Consider the following 19,638-nt stretch of genomic DNA (forward strand, 5'->3'; position numbering starts at 1 on the left):
ATTTATCGGTAAGTACCAAAATCCTGTTTTCTCCTTCATCCTCTAGGGGACACTGGAGGCTTCATGACAGTGGGGACGTCCCAGAGCTCTCTTCATGTGTGGGAGAACCCTGTAGAACAGAACGACCATAATGCGATGCAGATGCCGCAAACTTGTCAAATCGGTAAAACCGACCAAGTGGCCGCCCAGCAAAGTAACTCCATGGAAACCCCGCGAGCAGCCACCCACGAGTTACAAACTGAGCGAGTGCAATGCGCTGTAATCGAAAGCGGAGGCTCCTTAGAGGAGGCTACATAGGCCTGTCATAGCGTCTGTTTGGAAGCCGGCCAACCAGGACAAGCAGCATCATACAAGACAGTCGGTTTTCCGTAGAGCTGCAGTTCTATCCACATAGATCCGGAGAGCTCTAACAACGTCCAAGGATATAGATGCTGGAGAATCCTGCGGAAGAACCAGCACCACAATAGGTTGGTTTATGTGGAGTGCAGAAACCACCTTAGGAAGAAAAGCCATTCTCGTACGAAGTTACGCCCCATCTCCATGAAAAACCAAGTACGGAGGACGACAGGAGAGAGCCCCGAGTTCCGACACCCTTCTGGCCGAAGCCAGAGCGAGGAGAAGTACCTCCTTCCATGAGAGGTACTTCAATTCCATCATCTCCAACGGTTCGAACAGAGAAGACTAAGAAAGAAAGGACAAGATGTAGATCCCATGGAGCCGTAGGAGGTACAAAGGGTGGTTGTAAACGGATAACCCCCTGCAGAAAAGTCTGAACATCTGGGAGTAAGGCCAGTTTTTTTATGGAAGAAAACAGACCGTGCAGAGACCTGAACCTTCAGGGATCCCAGACGTAGTCCCGCTGAGAAGCCTGCCTGCAAGAAAACTAGGACTCCGGATACCTTAAAATTTGTAGGAGGCGATTCTCGCCGTTCACACCATGTTACTTAAGCTTTCCAAATGCGGTGGTAACGTTTGGAACGAACTTCCTTCCGGGCCCGGAGCATAGTAGGGATTACAGTAGATGGGATCCCCTTTCGCCGTAGTAGTGCCCTTTCAATAGCCATGCCGTCAAACGCAGCCGCCTGAAGTCTGGAAAGACTAAAAGGACTCTGCTGTAAGAGATCTTCTCTCAGAGGTAGAGGCCACGGATCATCGATCAGCAGAAGGCGGAGGGTGGAATACCAAGCTCTGCGATGCCAATCTGGAGACACTAATAGAACCTTGTATCAGAACCTCCATGGTGTTGAGAGTGCGTCCACTGCCAAGGCCTCCGGGTCTCTCATCCGAGAGCAGTACAGAGGCAGTTGATGATTTTGCCTGGACGCCATGAGGTCGACCTGCGAAAAGCCCAACCTTTGGACAAGTTGTTGAAATACCTGAAGATGGAGTACCCTCTCCCCGGGATGCACATCCTGCCGGCTGAGGTAGTCGGCCTCCCAATTTTCCATGCCTGGAATGAATATTGCGGATATCACGACAGTGTACTTTTCCGCCCAGAGCATGATGCGGTTAACATCCTTCATTGCCGCCCGACTTCTGGTGCCGCCATGACGGTTTATGTACCACAACACTGTGGCGTTATCCGACTGGACTTATGGCTTGACCCCGCAACAGGTGATGAGCTAACTGAAGAGCTTAGAACACTGCCTGTAATTCTAAGATGTTTATCGGCAGGATCGCCTCCTGTGAGGTCCAGCGGCCCTTGAAGTGGTTCTCCAGAGTCACTGCCCCCCACCCTGTCAGACTCGAGTCTGTGGTAAGGAGAGTCCAATCCCACACTACGAATCTCTTGCCCTCCAATAGGCGAGACAAGCTCAGCCACCAGAGAAGAGATCAGTCTTGGGATTTAGCTTCACATGCTGGTGAAGGAAAAGATGGGATCCTGACCATTGGGAGAGTAGGTCCAGCTGAAACGTCCTGGAGTGGAAACGGCCGTAGGGAATGGCCTCGAAAGTTGCCACCATCTTCCCGAGGAGTCGTATGCAGAAGTGCACCGATACTCGCCGATGTTGAAGAACCAGCCTCACCATCTCCTGAATGGAGGCTGCCTTTTCTTGAGGAAAAAAGACCTTCTGACAGTGTCCAGGATCATCCCCAGAAACTAACCTCTGAGTTGGCTGCAGATGGGACTTGGGAAAGTTCAGGATCCAACCGTGTCGTATTAGGAGCCTGTGATTCACTACGATGTTCTGTAGTAACTGATCTCTGGAATGAGCTTTCAGAAGGAGATCGTCCAGGTAAGGGACAATCGTGACCCCCTCTGTCCGGGGAGACCCATCATCACAGCCATTACTTTGATGAATACTCTGGGGGCCGATGACAATCCGAAGGGCAAGTCCAAGACCTAGAAATTTGAGTTCAGAGTGGCGAATCGTAGAAACGCCTGGTGAGGCGGCCAGATTGGAATGTAGAGGTAAGCATCCTTGATGTCTAGACACCATAAATTCACCTTCCTCTAGCCCTGCAATGACAGACTGAAGGGACTCCATCTTGAACCTGAATACTCTTAAGTAGGGATTGAGCTCCTTCAAGTTCAGAATAGGTCTGACCGATCAGTCTGGCTTCGGGACCACAAAAACTGGAGTAGAATCCCTGTTTGATTTGATGCGTGGGAACTTAGACAAAACGTCTGACCGCTCGGGTCATGGTCCATCGCTTCCTGTAATAAAACACTCCTGTCACTGGAAACTGGCAAACTTGTGGTGAAAAACAGAGGAGGAGGTTGGAAATGGAAAACGAGTTTGTATCCCTGTGTGATGAGGGCCCGAACCCAGGCATCTGGACAAGATTCTGTCCATACTTCGCTGAAGTCCCAAAGACTAGCTCCCACCCTGAGGTCCCCCAGGTGAATAGGACATTGGTGGAAAAATGGGATTTTGGTACCTACCGGTAAATCCTTTTCTCTGATTCCACAGGGGACACTGGAGGTGCTTACGCTGGGGTATAGAGGCGTGGATAGCTGGAGCCGGCACTTTAAATAATTTAGAAGTGTGAAGCTCCTCCCCCTCTATGCCCCACCAGCCCTCAGTTTAGAAAATGAAGACCGAGAGGAGATGGAGAACAAACGGAGTGAAAGGGAGAGAAGAACACACAATAATCAAAACATACAACATACGGAACAAACCGAACAGGCAGGCGAAGAGCGCTGAGGTGGGCGTCCAGTGTCCCCTGTGGAATCAGAGAAAAGGATTTACCGGTAGGTACCAAAATCCCATTTTCTCTTTCATCCACTAGGGGACAGTGGAGGTGCTTACGCTGGGGACGTCCCAAAGTTTTCCCCACGGGCGGGAGCGCTCTGCGGCGCCTGCAGGACAAGGCGGCCAAAACGGGATGCCGAAGTAGCAAACGTATCAAACTTGTAAAACTTGATAAACGTGTGAACTGAAGACCAAGTAGCCGCACGGCACAACTGTGACGTGGAGGCTCCTCTACCGGCCGCCCATGATGCACCCACAGAACGTGTGGAATGAGCCGAAATGGAGGAAGGAGGACGACGGTCAGCACTATTATAAGCCTGATGAATAGTCAGCCGGATCCAACGTGCCAAAGTCTGCTTAGATGCCGGCCAACCCCTCCGAACAGCATCATAGAGGACAAAAAGCGACTCAGATTTACGGAGAGACGCCGTCCTGGCAACATAGATGCGGAGAGCCCTAACCACATCCAAGGTAGAAGATCCACCAGAGTCCTCCCGCAACGACGGTACGACAATAGGCTGATTGATATGAAAAGCCGACACAACCTTGGGAAGAAAGGAGGCTACCGTCCGGAGTTCCGCCCTATCAGCATGAAACACAAGGTACGGTGGCCGACAGGACAGAGCACCCAATTCCGAAACTCGACGAGCCGAAGCGAGAGCCAGGAGGAGGACAGTCTTCCAAGACAAGTACTTAAGATCAACCTCCTCCAAAGGTTCAAACATGGGCGACTGAAGAAACCGAAGCACTAAGTCTAGGTCCCAGGGAGCTATCGGAGGTACAAAAGGAGGCTGCACCCGCAAGACTCCTTGAAGAAACGTCTGCACCTCAGGAATGAGGGCCAATTTTCGTTGAAAGAAAATGGAAAGGGCAGAAACCTTTAGAGTTCCTAGCCGAAGACCAGAATCCAGACCAGTCTGAAGGAAAAGTAGAAACCGGGACAACCGAAAAATTCTAGACGGAAGACCCCGACTAGAACACCATGAGATATAAGCACGCCAGATGCGATGATAATGCGCAGCCGAAACTGGTTTCCTGGCGCGTAGCATGGTGGGAATAACCGCGTCCGGGATGCCCCTGCGTCTTAGGCTATCGGTTTCAAGAGCCACCCCGTTAAACGCAGTTGCGCTAAATTGGGGTGTACGAATGGGCCCTGCTGTAGAAGATCCGGGCGTAGAGGAAGGGGCCACGGATCGTCTGACAATAGGGACCGAAGGTCAGAGAACCAACTTCTCCAAGGCCAGTTCGGAGCTACAAGAATTACAGAGGCTGTTTCTTGTTTTATCCTTCTTAGAAGACGAGGAAGAAGCAGAATCGGAGGGAAAATGTAAACGAAGTCGTAGATCCACGGACTTGTCAGGGCGTCTACCTCTGTTGCCTGCGGATCCCGAGTTCTTGAAACGTATACTGGGAGCTGACGATTCAATCGCGACGCCATGAGGTCCACCTGAGGACATCCCCATCGACGTATCAGCGCGTTGAACACCTCTGGATGAAGCATCCATTCCCCGGGATGCATATCCTGTCGACTCAGGTAATCCGCTTCCCAGTTGTCCACACCCGGTATGAATACTGCCGACAGGATTACTGACTGTCTTTCGGCCCACCGAAGGATCTGAGTTACTTCCCGCATAGCCATGCGACTCCGAGTCCCTCCTTGGCGGTTGATGTAAGCGACGGCCGTCGCGTTGTCGGACTGAACTCTTACCGGACGAGCCTTTAGCAAGTCTGTTGCCTCTATCAGAGCATTGTAAATCGCTCTGAGTTCCAACACATTTATCGGCCACTTCTGTTCTCGATGGGACCATCGACCCTGAAAGTGATGATCGAGGACTACAGCTCCCCAACCTCGAAGGCTGGCATCTGTTGTTATAATGATCCAGTCCCACACTCCGAATCTTCTGCCCGCTAACAGATTGGTGGATTGCGTCCACCAAAGAAGGGCCACTCTGGTACCGGGGCTTAGACGGATCTGTCGATGAAGAAGCAGATGAGACCCTGACCCCTGTGATAGCAGTTCCAGCTGAAACTCCCTGGAGTGGAATCGACCGAACTGTAGCGCCTCGAAAGCTGCTACCATCTTCCCCAAGAGGCGCAGACAAAGAAGCAGGGACACCTTCCTTGTTCTGAGGACCAGCTGAACTAACAACCGGATATCCCGGGCCTTGTCTAATGGAAGAAAAACCCGTTGTGAGGTCGTATCCAAGATCATGCCCAGAAAAAGACGTTTCTGGGACGGAGTGAGATGTGATTTTTTGAAGTTGATTATCCAACCGTGTTGGATTAGGGTCTGATATGTCAGTAAGGCCTGATTTGATAGAAGAGATACCGATGGAGCCTTGATTAACAGGTCGTCCAAATAAGGGATTATGTTCACTCCTGCTGACCGAAGGAGAGCGATCATTACTGACATGAGTTTGGTAAAGACGCGGGGAGCCGAGGATAACCCGAACGGCAATGCCCGAAACTGATAATGATCCTTCAATATGGCGAAACGCAGAAAAGCCTGGTGAGGTTCCCAAATGGGGACATGGAGATAGGCATCCTTGATATCCATGGATAATAGGAACTCCCCTGGTTCCAAGCTCGCTATGACTGACTGCAGAGACTCCATTTTGAAACGATAAATCTTCAGATACAGGTTCAAAGACCTGAGGTTTAAGATAGGCCTGACCGAGCCATCTGGTTTTGGTACTACAAACAGGTTCGAGTAAAACCCCAAACCTCTCTGATGTTCCGGGACCGGAACTAGTACAGATGATACTACTAGAGACTGGATAGCCTCCTGTAAAACCTTGGCCTTGCTTGCAGGCGTTGGCAGACTTGTGGTGAAGAACCGAGGTGGAGGGGGGACTTCGAAGTCTATTCGGTACCCCAGGGAAATTAGTCTGCGGATCCACGGTTCTGTAGAGGTCTGGTTCCAAACCTGTTGAAAATCTTTCAGGCGGGCTCCTACTGCAGGAGGTCCCAGGTGGGACGGAAGACCGTCATGCCACCTGCTTTTCCGCTGGTTTAGGCTCTGGTCTACGTGCAACAGGGTGTGGACGACCTCTACCTCTGCCACCTCTATGTTGCGTGGGAGCACCTCTGGCTCTACCACGAAAGGAATGTGGCGCACGAAAGGACTGAAAGGAAGGTCCATTATAAGATCTCCTGGGAGCTGGAGCAACCGACGGAAGGAAGGAAGACTTACCCCCCGTGGCCTGGGATATCCATTTGTCCAGTTCCGGGCCAAACAGCATATCGCCTGTGAAAGGTAAACCCTCCACCGCACGCTTGGATTCTGCATCTGCTTGCCAAGCGCGCAACCACAGGGCTCTGCGGGCTGAAATAGCAGAAGCAGATATGCGAGAACTAATCTGACTAATATCTTTCGAAGCTTCTCCCAGGAAAACTGCAGACTCACGAATGTGTTCTGCTAGTAGACGTAACTCTGCTTTTGATGTACCAGAGTCCAAACCGGTAATCAACTGGTCAGCCCAGCCGACCACTGCCTTGTTAACCCAAGCGGTAACAAGGGTGGGTCTAAGTTGAGCCCCCGCTGCAGTATAAATTGATTTTAGCGTTGTCTCCAACTTACGATCCGAAGGATCTTTTAGTACTGTAGCTCCCGGTACTGGGAGTGCTGTTTTCTTAGAGAGACGTGAGACTGACGCATCGACTGGAGGGGATGTTTCCCACTTTTCCATCATGGCTGATGGAAAGGGATAACTAGACGTAAACCGGCGCGGAATTTGGAACAGTTTATCCGGTTGCTTCCAGGCCACTGAGAGCTGCTGTTGAAGCTGCTGTGAGAACGGAAAAACCGTAGAGCTCTTTGGTCGTTCATGAAATAATTCACACTCCTGGGATGCAGGTAGTACATCCTCAGGTAGATTCAGAACTTTTCTGACCGCCAGAGAGGTGGACTCTAATTCTTGAGGAGGAGCGTCCTGTAACGCTTCTTCCAATTCCCCTTCTTCTGTTTCCTCCGTAGCGAGGAATTCTTCGTCCGACTCTGATTGGAGAACAGTCGCCAGAGTACGCTTTTGTGTCGGTCTTTGGTAGGAGGTGGAGGGTGCAGGCACCACTGTACCCATCACCTGTACAAGGGTGTCTAGAGACTTAGTTAGCCCTTCCACCCAGGGAGGTTGAGACCTACGTGCCTCAGCTAACTCAGACGTTAAATCCGTCATAACACCTACCATGTCAGCGGCCCATGGGGGAGCAGGTGCGGCCGTAATAGTCATAGGCGGATCTATTGCTATACAAGCCTCACATAAAGTTGGACCCAGCAGCATGCGGCTTGGATAGTTTGTTGTTACACTTAGAACAGACAAACATCTTTTGAGCCGCTTTTGTTCTGTTTGACATGGATACACAACAGTCACCCAGACACAGAGTACAGCAATGAAAAGAGCAATAGAAATAGAACAGAAGGCTGGTATGGGACACAGAAGAAGAGGCACTCCCCACTCTTTCCCACAATTAGATTCCCTGCCAAACACCCCAGTTACTCACAACCTCTTTGCCAGGGATGTAGCCAGGAGAATCAGCCTTCTGTAATCACTGCATACAGTCTGTAGTGGAGAGATGCAGTTCTTTTATGAGTTAAACATGGCAGCCACGCTGTGCACACAGCCCCTGCCGCGTTCTCTAGACAGGGAGCCGCTCTATTAGGACAGTGAGCCCGCGCTGTTAGGATCCTCTCCCCTCTGTGCAAGCCCCGCTGAGTAGGAGCCGCTAGCCGCGCTCATCAGCGGGGAGAGGGGAGAGAGTTGTATATAGTAAACAGCGCTATCGCGCTCTAACAAGCCAGCGCTGGCCGCAGGACAGGGGACTGGGGATGCGCAGATGATTTATACTCACTGCGCTCCCCTCCGGACGGCTCCTCGTGAACGTGCTTCACAGTCTTCTTCTTCCGTGTGTGTGTGTGTGCTGTGTGCGGCAGTAAGGAGCTGTCAGATGCTTTTAGTGAAGCACTGCACACTCCTTCCTGTAACCCATGGAGTTAACAGGGTGCCAGTAACCCGGACCCCACCTTTAGAGAGGTGGGGAAGGGTACTCAGAAAAAAAAAAATTTAAAAGATGTAGAAATAATAAAACAAAAATAAATAAATATATGTCAAATAAAAGAAATAAACTCTTTGACTTGCTGGAGCACAGCAGGTTGTGACCAGCTCCAAGGGCACATTTTCTAAACTGAGGGCTGGTGGGGCATAGAGGGGGTGGAGCTTCACACTTCTAAATTATTTAAAGTGCCGGCTCCAGCTATCCACGCCTCTATACCCCAGCGTAAGCACCTCCAGTGTCCCCTAGTGGATGAAAGAGAAATCTACCTTTCACAGGCACTCTTTTTGATTCTGCATCTGCCTGCCAATGTCAAAGCCAAAGTGCCCTGCGTGCGGATACCGCCAAGGCTGACATTCTAGAGGTGAGATTACAAACATCTTTAGACGCCTCTCCAAGATAGGAATCAGATTCCCCTTTATGTTCTGCTAAAGGAATAAGGTCCTCAGTGGGGAGTTGAGCGCATAGTCCGTTGGCTAGCTGTGTAGTCCAAGTTTCTATCGCCTTGTTTGTCCAGCAGCCCACTATTACGAAGAGTCACGCCTGCTGCTGTATATATGGACTTTAGAGAGTTCTCCAACCTCCTGTCCGATGGTTCCTTTAATGAGGTGGCCCCCGGAAACGGCAGAATATTTTTGGACAGACGAGAGTGAGATCTACTGCAGGAGGCGTCTCACATAACTTCCTGCTGTCTGCCGGAAAAACGGTAGGTGGACGAGAACCGACAGGATACCTGGAATCTTTTATCCGGGTGTTCCTAAGCCACCGTCAGTAGAGAATCTAGTTCCTCTGATACCGGAAGAGAGGCAGCTTGTCTTTGCTTTTTTAAAAAGAAGGACGGCCGTGTAGGACCCTAGTCCTCCTCCTGTACTTTTAACACCTGGCGGATTGCTGAAATCAATGCCTCTATCCCCTGGGACACAGGTTCTGGCTCCTCCTGAAGATGCATATTCCATCTCCTCTAGAGCGGGCATATCCTAATCCTCTGAGTCTTCCGACTGGAGGACTGAGGGTAACAGTCTCTTCTTGGAGATCTGTGGAGAATGAACCGCAGACGGGGCATGGGACGGTGCCATGGCTTTTGTGAGCCCTTCCATAGATTTTCCTAGGGACCGCGCCAAGGCAGGTTTCTCTAGAGTAGTCGCTTGAGACCTGGAAACCTCTCTATCCTTACGAGAAGCCTCCAGTTCTGCAGACAGGTGCAACATAACCGGTGTGAATTGCGCCGCCCATGTTGGCGTTTCCTGCACCAGAGTTTCAGCAGATTGCTCTGTATCATGTTTTTCACACAACAGGGAGCTAGATGATTGGCCATGTGTACATTTCTCAGTAAAGCCTTAGAGCCCTTTCCAGCCATGGTACACAAACACTGAAAACACACACAGCACAGTAGCGTAGCGGACAGTGAAAAAGGCAGAGACTGAGATGCAGAGAGGTAGGAGAGGAGGGCAGAGGGAGAGGAGAAACACACCTGCCCTACCAACGCTCCTAGCAGTGCTCCAAAGCTCTCCACACCAGCCTAACCCCACTGATCACTCACAGTTCCAGGGTAAGCTGTCTCAGTCTCAGCGAGGTCAGCAGAGCATGTAGGGATCTCCGCAGCTGGGATCCCTGTAATGGCCGCCAGCATGCGTGAAAGTGCTGGGGACGCTGGGAGCAAGGAGCAGACACATGGAGAGAGGCTCCCCTACCCGCTATGGCGCCCGTTTTGAACGGTCAGGGCTAGCGCTGCTGCTCTTATATACAGACCGCCCGTTTATAATGCCTGGTTACCCTGCTAATCGGGGAGCCAGAGTCGTACTCACAGATCTGCCATTGCCGCCGGTGGCGGTCTGGCTAATGGGGGACTGCGATAGGCAGTAATCTCCAGGACAGTGGTCTCTGTAGCCGAGGACCCATTCGCTAACCGCGAGCAGTGGCAATAGGGTCCCCCCGGCAGCTCCCTCATTGCAGACAGGCAGGGGCAGCCGCTGCCTGTCATTTCCTCATTGTTTTCATCTGTAGTAGAAAACTAAGACTCTAATATGCCCAGAGGAGAAGTCCCAAACGTGACCAGCTCCCTCGGGCACAAACTATGACTGGGCTTGTAGGGGGTATAGAGGGGGAGGAGCTAGTCACACTTTCTACATTTTAAAATGCCAGCTCCCAGTTAGCACACGCCTATACCCCACTGTCATGAAGCCTCCAGTGTCCCCTAGTGGATGAAGGAGAAAACCCAAAATAATTAACTTCACCTAGGTACAGAAATCCCAGCAACTGCATGGCGCTCCCGGCACTCACAGGACTCCTGACGCACCATGGCGCAAGCCAATGACATGGGGCTACAACCAAGGAAATTTCATAGATGTTGCCATCAACAAAAAGTAGTCTGATCCGTCATGACCATGAGAAACATCCCACAGCCAACATGCTGATGAACAGTAACAGACAGACTTCAATGATCATCCCAACATGGCAAAGTACAGAAATGTGACAGATGGTGCAAATCAAACTATCCAGCCGCACTGCAGATAGACACAAAGAGGGAGAGGATACGGACAGTACGTTCTCCGCTGGTACTTTCTGGCTCTATAGGATAGCTAATAGTCACTGGACTGCACTGCTCCATTGCCTTACACATTCCAGCCTGGTAGGATCCCTGCACAATCACTGTATTGGGTTGTAGTTCAGTCTGACGCACATCTATTGCATTTAGGAATCAAAGTTAAAAACAGTCGCACCATACAGACTACAGGCTGCCCTGACCCATATTAGTATGTTTGTTGGGTACCTGGGTTCAGCCTGGGGGGGGGGTTGAGCCGAATCTTCTGTAAAACTATTAGGCATATAGTTTATTCCACAAATCTGGATTCTCCACATCCCTGTCAGACATCTTATGTCATTGTTTTAGGGAATTGCAGGAATAAAATGTATAAGAAAGAAGAAAGACGATACCCACTGTCCAAAAACTAATGCAACCTTAAGATTATGTATTTTACATTGTATTTATATTAACAGCCCATAAAATTCAGATGGATATTTAATAATTTACCCATATGGGAAGCAGGGAGCCTGCAGCTTTCAATTAAACCTCTTCCAGCTGTGCAGCCCTGCAGGGGAGAGAGAGATGGCCCTAGTGCTGACTGCACTGTGTACTGCGTGTCAGCTACGCCTGCGGCTCCCAGCATCACTAATAGGGAGAGCTCAGGGGACAAGACAGTCGCTCAGTGACTGACAGGGAGGTACTGACAAATGGGACATGGATCATCAGGGAGAACAGCCAAGCATTGAGGCTGAACCCATATGACTGGTGTTATGGAGAAGGAGGTCGCCCAGTGCAGCCTGGAGTCACCATTTTCTCACCGTTAAGCGCTAAGGTGCTTATAGGCTCCTAAGAGGCCACTGAAGCGTATTAAGCAGCGTTTCAGGAGCACAACTCAAGTTACTCAACATATATGGGGGGAATTCAATGGTTTCCTCCTGCCTGCAGCTCCCGTCTAAGTGACAGACAATATTTGTCTGTGCCGCAAGTGTTGCAGGCGCCCATTATTTCACCTCGCACCCTCCGGAGGTGGGGAGCAGAAATACACTCCAATATGCCACCTGGGCAGGACACCAAGTAGTTTGCACAGGTTTAGCCACTTTGCGCTTGCTCTGCCAGGTGTCACTGATAGAATAGAAGGTGAGTACTCGTCTCTGAGTAACCTCAGTGGGCTTACTCCACCACTCCTAGGGATTCCCTCTCTCCCACCCGTTTTCGCATAATACCAACTCCTTCCACTGCGTAAGGCACCCGGAACCACTTCTCCCAGGCTCCTACACCGGCACCCGGAACCACTTCTCCCAGGCTCCTACACCGACACCACTTCTCCCAGGCTCCTACACCGCCTCCACTTCTCCCAGGCTCCTACACCGCCTCCACTTCTCCCAGGCTCCTACACCGCCTCCACTTCTCCCAGGCTCCTACACCGGCTCCACTTCTCCCAGGCTCCTACACAGACACCCGGAGCCACTTCTCCCAGGCTCCTACACCAGCACCCGGAACCACTTCTCCCAGGCTCCTACACCAGCACCCGGAACCACTTCTCCCAGGCTCCTACACCGGCACCCGAAACCGAATTTCCCACTAGTCTAACTATAGACCAGTCTGCATTGGTCGCTGGCAGATGGCTTCAGAACGGCCGGAGAACGGAAGTGTCTTGCGCTATTCTGGTGGTCACAGGACACAAGCGGATGCAGGCGTCTGGAGGCAAGATGTTTATTGTTCATAAGTCTTTTTAAAGGCTAAGACAGAGGCTCCCAAACGCGGTCCTCAAGGCTCCCCAACAGTTCAGGTGTTAGAGAAATCCATGGCTGAGCACAGGTGGTTAAATCAAATTGACCGTGGTACTAATTTAGTCACCTGTGGTCAACCATGGATATCCTTGAAACCTGAACTGTTAGGGTGCCTTGAGTACAGAGTTTGGGAACCTCTGGGCTACAGGGTAAATCTACTAAAGGTACATTTCAATAAAATGAAAATCAATTAAATCGATGCTGTGTTTCAGGGGCTAAATTACACATTTACCAACATCTAAAAATCTATGTGAAAAGGTCTGTTAGTGAATGTGTGATTTAGCCCATGGGGACACAGCATCGATGTTGATCGATTTAATTGATTTTCAATTGATTGAAATGGACCTTTAGTAAATTTACCCCTAAGTCCTTTGTGTAAGGTGTTTGGGACAATCACGGCATACGGTTGTCACAGAAGTATAATCTTTCTCGATGTTCAGAGGAAACACACAATCAGGCCCTCTGTCTTGTACCGTTCTAACACACCATACCATAAGGGGTAAGCCCATCCTGGGTCTCTTAACCAATCAAGCGAAGTGCATGTGCTCTGCATGCACACATTAAACGTTGCTCCTAGTGGGGAGTGGTCACTCCTCTGTGCCTGAGACCACCTAAACTGATAACCACCAACCAGGTGCCGACAAGTCTGGAGTGGGGGGGGGATAATTTACTTTTGTAGGGGACCTTATCATCGGCTCTGACCACAAGGGGTCCGCAGCAGCTTCTTGAAGAGTACAGAAAAACAGTATGAACAAAACAAGAGAGAGACGCATTATAAAACAATGCAGAACACTCACAAGAGTAACAAACATTTCCCAAATAAGCAGCAGACGGCCACACACAAGGTTTGTCTCTGTTGGGGACCGTGGAAGGTTGAGGACGGTATAAGCGAGGGAAGGAACGGCACACGAGTGACGAAGGCCCTATTGGCCAATTTCTAATGTACTAGTGCTGCTAGGTGCCATTTGCAAATGCGCCGTGTGTTTAATACCCCTTTCACATCGCCAAAATAACCCGGGTTATTCCCGGGTCGACATGATTTTAAAATGCACCAAAATTAATAACCCGGGTGGACCGACCCGGTATTTCAACCCGGGTTAAAAGAAGGGTTACGTACGGGTCGGACCCGGGTTATTTGGCTCTTAAATGGTACAGACCCGGGATATTCGACCCGGGTCTGATAAAATAGTGCCGATTGGCTTTTTCCAGTCAGCTGACCAGCCTGCACACAGAGCACGTCTCTGTATTTACATTTTTGTCCTGCACTGCACACTTTGGGCCTGATTCAGACCCACTGAGCGCTCGCAACCGGGTCAATGTTTGCCCACTGGGCATGCGCACGACGGAGCCGGCTCTGTCGTGCGCATGAGCAAGACCCAGCTAGCGACGGGCGCTCAGTCACTCCAGGTCTCGCACCAAAGGGGGCGAGCTGTCGATGGTGATTGAACGCCTGCCATTTGAGGGCGGCCCCACTGACATCACTAGTCATGTCAGTGGTGAGCTTCCGGCTCTATTTAGAGCCGGAAGCTCACTGGGGCTTGCGGCCAACGAGACCCTACCACAAGGGTCTTGTCGCAAGCCCGATGGTCGCAATGGTCTTGACCACTGCGACCATCAACCTGGCCGCTCGCAATAGCTGTGGGTGGTCACCCACAGCTATGTGAGCGGCCAGGAGGCCGCACAAAAAATTTTTTAAAAAACGCCCTGATTGAGAGCGAGCGCTCGTTCAGAGCGTCCGTCTCTGAATCAGGCCCTTTGCACACTTTGCATCTGTGACACGTGCTCTGTCGGCCATGATTGCTGCACTGCGAGCATTCCCCAGCCCCTCCTTTGTCTTTACTGAAAACATCATCATAATTGTGAGCCAATAAAATCCTTTAAAAATTACATCACTGTTTTAACATGGGCAACCCAGGCTGAGTTAAAAGGCACCAAATCTGCAATAACCCGGGTTATTATGGCAATGTGAAAGGCCCTGACCCAGGTCGGACCTGGGTTCAAAACCCGATGTGAAAGGGGTATAAGAAATGTATTTTTAATGGTGTATAATGTGCCGCAGCCACTAGAGGCGATTTGAGGTTGCGGCACATCATACGCCATTACAAATACATTGCTTAAACATGCAGCGTATTTGAAAATGGCACCTAGCACCACTAGTACATTAGAAATTGGCCAATAGGTCAGTCTAAAAATGGCGCAGCACCACAAGGATTAACCCCTTCAGTGACACGGACACCATCTTAGCCAGGTGCGGGGAGCGTGCGCTGGTACCCAGCCACACTTACATTTTCTATATACAGGCTGAGTCTCCCTTTTCCAAATATTCTGAAATACGGAATATTTTTAGCATGACTGAGATAGTGAAAACTTTGCTTTTTGATGGTTCAATGTACACAAACTTTGTTTAAAATTAATATTGTTTAAAATTAATAATATTGTATAAAATGACCTATAGGTTGTGTGTATAAGGTGTATATAACACAAATGCAGTCTGTGTGTGTATAAGGTATATATAACACATAAATGCAGTCTGTGTATGTATAAGGTGTATATAACACATAAATGCAGTCTGTGTGTATATAAGGTGTATATAACACATAAATGCAGTCTGTGTGTATATAAGGTGTATATAACACATAAATGCAGTCTGTGTGTATATAAGGTGTATATAACACATAAATGCAGTCTGTGTGTATAAGGTATATATAACATATAAATGCAGTCTGTGTGTATAAGGTATATATAACATATAAATGCAGTCTGTGTGTATAAGGTATATATAACATATAAATGCATTGTGTGTGTGTATAAGGTATATATAACACATAAATGCGTTGTGTGTGTGTATAAGGTATATATAACACATAAATGCATTCTGTGTGTGTATAAGGTATATATAACACATAAATGCAGTCTGTGTGTGTATAAGGTGTATATAACACATAAATGCATTCTGTGTTTAGATTTGGGCCCTATTCCCAAGATATGTCATTATGGTATGTACATATTCCAAAATAAGGAATATTCCGATATCCAAAATACCCCTGGTCCCAAGCATTTTGGATATGGGAGACTCAACCTGTAATACACTTCCAACACATATACAGCGCCACCTAGTGTGCACACTGTGCAACATCAATGTCTATATAAAGTCGCACTGGGGTTTGGAAATAAAAATTCTATCCGTAAAAAACATGCGCTTTCATGACCGCCATCTATTACATGAATCCCTTTTCCCTAAGCGCCTTCTCCCTCCATCTTGTAGGCTACTGACCTCAGAACACTGGGATCGGAAGCGTCCAATCATGACACAATGCATACGGCGTCTAGACCGCTGCTATAGGCTTGCTGGCTGATGATCTCTAAACACTGACAATACTTGTGCAGACCTATAATGCTGGGACAGACTGTTCCACTCTCATTCCAAAACTTCATCTACACAGCGCTCTAAGGGTGCCCACACAAAGCGATTTTTTTTCCCGATCTGGCAGATTCCGACACACTGGAACGACAGATCGGGTAAAAAAATACCCAAATCGTGAGTCCCCACTCACGATCACGAAGCGATGCACGCCCCCGCAGGTCGCACATCGCATCTTCAGATCTGCCGTGCAGTGCGGCAGATCTGACCATCTAGGACACAATGCACTACAAAAAAAGTCTGGCTGCAGGAGATAGGATGAAGATTGGACAGCAGATCGTGTGCTGAGCTGCTGGGGAGAATTTCAAGGGAAATCGGACGGATCGTAAGTATATCGGTATGTGCGTGGGCACCTTAATGGTGTTACCCTGCAGGGCACGTCTCATTCCACAATACACAGCAGGAACAATAGTGGACTTAAATAATGAATCTCAGAGAGAAACACAAATGCTGGTGAAGTAAAACAGATGCCAAAGTCACATGTGATGTAGGTGACAGACCCATGACCAGCATAACTCCTTCCCTACCTGGCTCCTCATATGGGAGAGTACAGAGAGGACAGCTGCAGTATCCATCCTACAGAAGGGAACATATCCCAATGGCTCCTCATATGGGAGAGTATAGAGAGGACAGCTGCAGTATCCATCCTACAGAAGGGAACATATCCCAATGGCTCCTCATATGGGAGAGTACAGAGAGGATAGCTGAGGTATCCATCCTACAGAAGGGAACATATCCCAATGGTTCCTCATATGGGAGAGTACAGAGAGGATAGCTGCAGTATCCATCCTACAGAAGGGAACATATCCCAATGGCTCCTCATATGGGAGAGTACAGAGAGGATAGCTGAGACATCCATCCTACAGAAGGGAACATATCCCAATGGCTCCGCATATGGGGAGAGTACAGAGAGGACAGCTGAGGTATCCATCCTATAGAAGGGAACATATCCCAATGGCTCCTCATATGGGGAGAGTACAGATAGGATAGCTGAGGTATCCATCCTATAGAAGGGAACATATCCCAATGGCTCCTCATATGGGAGAGTACAGAGAGGAAAGCTGAGACATCCATCCTACAGAAGGGAACATATCCCAATGGCTCCTCATATGGGGAGAGTACAGATAGGATAGCTGCAGTATCCATCCCACAGAAGGGAACATATCCCAATGGCTCCTCCAGCAGGAGACATCTGATGGCCGTACAATAAGAGCCGGCCGGCTTTTTTTCTGGCACTCAGTGCCTTTCATAAGCAGCGGCTTTGAGCCGCTTTTTATGTCAGGTGTTTTTGTTTCCCTTACTGGGCATGCGCAGCAGCGCTGCACAAGCCCGGCCGGCAGAAGCCAGTGTGTGTGAAAGGAAACATTGTTTCCTTCACACTACTGGCGTGCAGGGATGGCACGGCCACGGCACCGCACCGTCCTGCATAGTAGTTTTTTCTGGCTATATCACGGCGACTGTACCGTGACCGTGTCGTGTGAAAGGAGCCTGTCCTTTCCCTATAGTACTATATTTCACAGCCGGTTAAATACCAGGCGGCTTTTTGCCGCCCGGTCAAAACCGGCATCTGTGAAATAGCTCTTAGTGACATGAGATAGCAGCTCGGTACTTTGTGGCAACAATACTTCAGGCCTTCACCCCTATAACAGATCATTATTGCTGAGCGCATTTCATGCTTCAAACACGCCACCTAGGACGCCATTACACACAAACACGCCACCTAGGACGCCATTACACACATACACGCCACCTAGGACGCCATTACACACATACACGCCACCTAGGACGCCATTACACCAACTCTCCCTGGACTCTGATGAGATGAATGAGAGAATGACACACTGGTGCAGACACTAGGTACAGCACTGCCTAATTTTACACCATGGTGGATGTGACATTAATGAAAACCTGCATGCTTGAAGATCACACAGAATGAGAACCCGGAAACAAAGACACAAACACTAATGTATCTTTCACGCTTGTGCTGGGAAAACGGCGTTCATGATGTGTTTCCTGGGTGCTTTTACCAGTGCAAACCAGTGTATGAGTAGCACACGTTAAAGCATAAGGAATAAGCCATGCCATCCTCTATACCATATATTGCATTACAGGTACAGAATACAATGGGGCACAGGAGATCCTGAGAAATGACGCACCCTGAGGTAACGGAGCCCTGACACATTGCAGCAAGGTGCCCTGCACCTAAACTGTCTCTCCCATCTGTCACAAGTCTGTATGATATTTATTCTATAGCAATTACGGTGTCACAGTGCCTGTGGGTGGGGATGGAGTCGTACATGGCACATTTAATAAGCTTTGCTGATGTGGCATAATGACAGGGGAAACAATCCATCGGGCAGATTGTCACACTAAGATCCGAGCCAGCATCTGTCACAGCCAAACTAACAGAGTAAAGAGGTTTCACAGTAAGTTGTGTGTTTTTCCTTCATCGTAGCAGCAGCAATAAACTCTTGGGAGGGTCTTATGCTGTCCATTAGTTGCTGGAGTTACCGGCGCATCTAACAGATACACTCAATGTTCATCACTTTACCAGCAAAGCTCCATAAGTGTAATTCTTCCACGCAGTAGATCACAGGCCTTGCAGATCAGCTAGATGACCTTAGCAGCCTGGTACACAGAGACTCTCTCCCTCAGAGGATGGAGAATAGCAGCACAGATAGGCGATGCAGTACCTGCTGCTGACTAAGGTGGTCTCAGCACACGTTCCTCCCCCCACAGCCACACTGACTCCTACAGATAATGTCCTGCTGTCACAGGCTTTATTCACTGCACCAGCAGGGGGTGTCACACCTAATACAGGCAGTTTTACCCTTTATGAAAGTTTTCCATACATGAAATGACACCACACAAACCAGTACAATAAAAAAGAACATATTCCTATACCAGCATGGTACGTGAGTAAGGGCTGCTACGGCAAACATCGGCTATAGAGAGGAATAGGAGAGACGTTCACAAGACACAAGATCTCTTTTAATAGAAAGAACAAAATTAAATCCATTTTGCAAACACATTTCTTGATACAAACAAGCACGTTATAACCCTCTCCCAGCGTAACTATCAGTTCCAACAGCAAAAATGTCATATACTGCGGCAACAAGCAACAAGGCAGCTACTACACAAGATCCCCTCCACAAGATGGACTAGGAACCAGAACACAGGGGGCGTTCCTTACACAGCGCAGTAATAACTAGGGACCAGAACACAGGGGGCGTTCCTTACACAGCGCAGTAATAACTAGGGACCAGAACACAGGGGGCGTTCCTTACACAGCGCAGTAATAACTAGGGACCAGAACACAGGGGGCGTTCCTTACACAGCGCAGTAATAACTAGGGACCAGAACACAGGGGGCGTTCCTTACACAGCGCAGTAATAACTAGGGACCAGAACACAGGGGGCGTTCCTTACACAGCGCAGTAATAACTAGGGACCAGAACACAGGGGGCGTTCCTTACACAGCGCAGTAATAACTAGGGACCAGAACACAGGGGGCGTTCCTTACACAGCGCAGTAATAACTAGGGACCAGAACACAGGGGGCGTTCCTTACACAGCGCAGTAATAACTAGGGACCAGAACACAGGGGGCGTTCCTTACACAGCGCAGTAATAACTAGGGACCAGAACACAGGGGGCGTT

The 19,638-nt window shown here is 49.3% G+C and overlaps 1 protein-coding gene and 1 pseudogene across 2 annotated transcripts in view; both read right to left on the reverse strand.

Moving 5' to 3' along the window:
• Positions 1-19,638, reverse strand: part of PPP2R5C (protein phosphatase 2 regulatory subunit B'gamma) — a 165,358-nt gene that overhangs the window by 101,470 nt on the left and 44,250 nt on the right. The gene's annotated exons all lie outside the window — the stretch shown is intronic.
• Positions 346-7,550, reverse strand: LOC148521409 (uncharacterized; annotated as a pseudogene).

The sequence above is a fragment of the Taudactylus pleione genome, unplaced genomic scaffold, assembly GCF_031769625.1.
Source record: "Taudactylus pleione unplaced genomic scaffold, aTauple2 ptg000166l, whole genome shotgun sequence".
Classification (NCBI taxonomy): domain Eukaryota; kingdom Metazoa; phylum Chordata; class Amphibia; order Anura; family Myobatrachidae; genus Taudactylus; species Taudactylus pleione.